General features: G+C 48.3%; 1 protein-coding gene across 1 annotated transcript in view; it reads left to right on the top strand.

Annotated features, from left to right (window-relative positions):
• Window positions 1-4721: 4721 nt before the first annotated feature.
• The window catches only part of PHF20 (PHD finger protein 20), a 203615-nt gene continuing 203493 nt past the window's right edge, over window positions 4722-4843 (top strand). Inside the window, exon 1 of the mRNA XM_011929128.1 lies at window positions 4722-4818. The gene's annotated coding sequence lies outside the window, so the exon portion shown is untranslated. The remainder of the gene's footprint in view (window positions 4819-4843) is intronic.

The raw sequence follows: 4843 nt of genomic DNA, 5'->3' as shown, positions 1-4843 counted from the left end.
TTCCAAGACTGTTTGTTTAATTTACCTCTTTATAACCTCCATTGTCTTAGTCCCTGAGGCTAAAATCCTCCCCTTCTCCCTTTATCTCTAGGCTTGTAAGAATTTTAACCCACAAGAAATATTTATTAGGTATGTTTAAGTTACAGGTAACAGTGACTGGAGTGCAATGGCACGATCCCAGCTCATTGCAACGTCTGCCTCCTGGGTTCAAGCGATTCTCCTGCCTCAGCCTCCTGAGTTGCTGGAATTACAGGATGTGCCACCACGCCTGGCAATTTTTGTATTTTAGTAGAGATAGGGTTTCACCATGTTGGCCAGGCTGGTCTCGAACTCCTATCCTCAGGTGATCTGCCGGCCTCGGCCTCCCAAAGTGCTGAGAGTACAGGAGTGAGCCACCAAGCCTGACCCTTTTTTTTTTTTTTTGAGACAGAGCCTGGCTCTGTCGCCCAGGCTAGAGTGCAGTGGCATGATGATCTCAGTTCACTACAACCTCTTCCTCCCGGGTTCAAGCAATTCTCCTGCCTCAGCCTCCCTAGTAGCTGGGATTACAGGCATGTACCACCACGCCCAGCTAATTTTTGTATTTAAGTAGAGATGGGGTTTCACCATTTTGGCCAGGCTGGTCTCGAACTCCTGCCCTCAAGTGATCCGGCTGCCTTGGCCTCTCAGAGTGCTGGGATTACAGGCGTGAGCTTCTGTGCCTGGACTTATCGGCCTTTTTAGTGACCAGGACAGGAATACAAAATGCTTTCCTCTCCTTCCTACTGCTCCCTCCCTCCTTGTAATCTTGCAAAATGCCAGAAGTAATTTGGAATTCCTAGTTAATTCTCCTCCCCCTCACTTGGAGAGCAGTTAAGGCCTGAGGAGTTCAGCAACTTTCCATGGAGCCCAGATTGGAGAGACCTCAGGCCAGGGCCAAGACAACCTGCTTCCCTTGGGCCTCTGGTGCCTTGTTGAGGTCTTGGACCTTTCAAGATGCTACTGTGACTGTGGTTTCCGGCTTCCTGAGTTCTCACACTCAGCTTGGTACTGCAGAGATCACACCCCAGTTCCTGCTTTTGGGGACTGACATGCTAAAGTTTGGTGATAACTCAGTACATGGGGTCTGTGAGATCTAGAGGGCTTACTTTTCTGTTTTAGTTTCCCTCTTTTCCCTTAACAGACTCACTGTAAGTGCTTGAGGGTTGCATAATGATAGAGTATAGAGGTTTGCTGAGTAGAGGTTGAGAAAGATCAGTTTCCTAATTGAATATTTTATCTCATGTTGGATCTTTAATTCTGCTTCTCTTTCTCTAGGAACATTTTGAATATGCTGAACCTAGTAAGAAAGAAAATAGAAATGAATTTGTATAGAACTTTGTAGTTTAGTTCATTTTCTCACATATTATTGAACTTAAACGTGACAATTCTGTGTTGGTAGACATACATTATCTCATTGAGTGAAAAAAGTGAATATTGAAGAAAAGTGATGCCTATGGAGAGTGACAACTCTTCCATGCAGATGGATGCTTTTTGTGCTACGCTATACTTCATATGGATGCACACAGGGTTTCATTGTGGAGCTCTCAGTTATGGGTTGGGACTACAGTTTTGAAATACAGTACTAGTAAGATGCTGGGGAGGATCTTAAGGCAGAAGGTAGATGTTACTAAGGAGTCAGTGAACTTTAGACCAAAATCTTGTAAACTGGAGCTCTCTGGCTAGCATTCCATTAATATTCAGTTCAGAAGAAGCTGGTAAGTCAAATTTCTGAAAATTTTTCTATCAGAAAGAGCTTAACTCCCAAGGTACTTTTTTCATATCTGTATTCAGTTATTTTTCCCTGATCAGTGTCAGTCTCCTTCCAACCCCCACTTCCCATCTTGGGGAGTACCCTTAGGAGCAGATCATTCCTCTCTTCTTTCCCTGGCAGGCTGGACTCATCCATGTGACCTGAGATTGGCCAATCGACAGTGGCTGCTGGCCAAGACTTTGCCTCTTGAGTGAGTGACTCAAAGACAAAGGGATACTAAGATTGAATCGCAGCAGTGGTGTGCAGTGCTGCTGGGGGCAGCAGCTGTCGCTCTTTCTTGGTGGAGCTGTCCTTGTGCCTGTTTGTTTTCCAAGCCTGCACTCCTGTTGTAGCTCAGGGGCCCTTGTAACGTATTTCTCTTTTGCTTGCCGTGATTACTTCACTAGTCTGTGAGCTCCTTGAGAGCAGGGCCTAAGTCTCATTGTGCTCTGGGTGTTTGCTGCCCATCTTGAATTTGACTCTAAAGTAAATGCTGGTTGAATAAGTAAAGAAACATGCTAGATTTATACGGGGCTACAGAGTCTGGAGTTCTTGGCATTATTGTGGTTGTGGGGCAAAAAGTTCTTTGTCTGCTACCATAGCCACTGACATCTGAGCAATTTCATATTAATAAACATAAACCCAGAGGATCTTGGGAAGGCCTTTCCTGTATGTGAGCACTTACTTGAGTGGCACTGATTCTCAAATTGCTGATTTTTTAAAAAAGTATGAAATGTATCATGAATTTGCATGCTTATCCTTGTGTAGGGGTCATGTGAATCTTTTCTGTAATGTTGCAATTTTATTTTATTTTATTATTATTTTTTGAGATGGAATCTTGCTCTGTTGCCCAGGCTTGAGTGCAGTGGTGCTATCTCGGCTCACTGCAACCTCTGCCTCCAGGGTTCAAGTCATTCTCCTGCCTCAGCCTCTCAAGTAGCCAGGACTACGGGCATGCAACACAACGCCTGGCTAATTTTCGTATTTTTAGTAGAGAGAGGGTTTCACCATGTTGGCTAGGCTGGTCTCGAACTCCTGACCTCAGGTAATCTGCCCGTCTTGGCCTCCCAAAGTGCTAGGATTACAGGCGTGAGCCACCATGCCCAGCCATGTTACAATTTTAATAGAAGACATGTACTGCCCAAGCAAGTATAGCTGAAGCTTTTGTCCCTGGTTCCACAGTATCTCTACCTAAGGGCTGCTCTTTGCCCTGACTACCTCCACTGAGGCAATACCCTCCTTAGTCTCCAGCCCTGGTTTAGAAAGCACTTCTCAAGCTGGATTTGCTGGCTGAGGCCTGTAATTCCAGCATTTCTGGAGGCTGAGGCAGGAAGATCACCTGAGCCAAGCCTGGGCAACAAAGTGAAACCCTGTCTCTAAAACAAAAACAAAAACAAAAAACTGGGTTGGGCGCGGTGGCTCACACTTGTAATCCCAGCACTTTAGGAGGCTGAGGTGGGCGGATTATGAGGTCAGGAGTTCAAAACCAGCCTGGCCAAGGAAACCCGTGTAGATGGGGTGTAGAAACCCCGTCTCTACAAAAAAAAACAAAAAAAACACAAAAAATTAGCTGGGTGTGGCAGCGTGCACCTATAATCCCAGCTACTCGTGAGGCTGAGGCAGAGAATTGCTTGAACCCGGGAGGCAGAGGTTGCAGTGAGCCAAGATTGTGCCACTGTACTCCAGCCTGGGCTACAGAGTGAGACTCCGTTTCAAAAAAAAAAAATTGGCTGAGCACGATGTTAATTCCAGCACTCTAGGAGGCTGAGGTGGGTGGACTGCTTGAGCCCAGGAATTCAAGACCAGCCTGGGCAACATGGTGAAAGTGCGTCTCTACAAAAAAACGCAAAAATTAGCCAGGCTTGGTGGTGCACACCTGTGGTCCCAGCTATCAGGGAGACTGAGGTGGGAGAATTGCTTGGGCCTAGGAGGTGGAGGTTATGATGAGCCGAGACTGAGCCACTGCACTCCAGCCTGGGTGACAAAGTGAGACCATGTCTAAAAAAAAAAAAAAAAAAAATTAGCTAGGCATGGTGGCATGGGCCTGCAGTCCCAGCTACTCAGAAGGTTGAGCTGGGGCCACAGGTGTGCACGTTCACGCCTGGCTAATTGTTGTATTTCTTGGAGAGACATGGGCGGGGGGTCTGGCTATGTTGCCCAGGCTGGACTTGAACTCGTGAGCTCAAGTGATCTACCCATCTCAGCCTCTCAAAGTGTTGGAATTACAGGTGTGAGCCACTGCTCCTGGCCTCATATTCTTTCGGGATGGCTTCAACTCCGACCTTCATCCCCAGGCAAAATATAGCTCCTTATCCTTAGCAGCAATTGGAAACCTTTCTAGGTGTTAATGATAAAGTGGGGGAGAAAAAGAGTGCAAAGGCTCTGAGGTGAGAAGAACCTGGATTGCTGGCGGGGTTGAAGGACGCTGAGAATGTGGGGGAGCTGGATGTGTGAGGACAAGAAAGCGGCAGGTCAGGTCCACACTTTGAAGAGCCTGGTAGATAGTCTAGGTGAAGAGTTAGAACTTAATTCGGAGTAGGGAGGGAAACGGGCTTTGAGCAGGGGATGGCGTTTTGAAAAGACCTCTCTGCCCATGTACGAAGAATGGATTAGAACGGCGAAGAGTAATAGGGGGGAGACCAGCATCATCTTGGAGAGATGGTGGTCGCTTCGATGGAGAAGTGGGAAGTTTTGAGACACATTTAGGTGGCAAAATTAACGGGTGATGGATAGCGTCTATTCCCCGGCTTCCGAGATCTCAGTGATTACGAGTGAGTAGGGGCTTCGTGTTCCTGATAGGGCGCGGGCCTGTTTCCCGCGCGTCAGGGCAGTGGGCGTGGCCTGCGCAGGCGGTTGCCACGGTGATCGGGCGGACGGGGCAGGGGGCGGGGCCGCTGGGACCTTACGTCACTCGGTGGTGGCGATGATGCGTCTGTGTGGGGGGCGGGGGATACGCTGGGCGCGTCCCGGGGGTCACGTGGTATAGAGCACGCAGAGTCCTTCTGTCGGTTGGTCCTGGAGCGGCGCAGCCGGAGTGGGGCCGTGAGGTGAGCTCGCGGCGAGGCTCGGCGA

The sequence above is a fragment of the Colobus angolensis genome, unplaced genomic scaffold, assembly GCF_000951035.1.
Source record: "Colobus angolensis palliatus isolate OR3802 unplaced genomic scaffold, Cang.pa_1.0 Scaffold8, whole genome shotgun sequence".
NCBI lineage: Eukaryota > Metazoa > Chordata > Mammalia > Primates > Cercopithecidae > Colobus > Colobus angolensis.
Note: the sequence above shows the minus strand (reverse complement) of the source record. Positions and strands in the feature narration are given on the sequence as shown.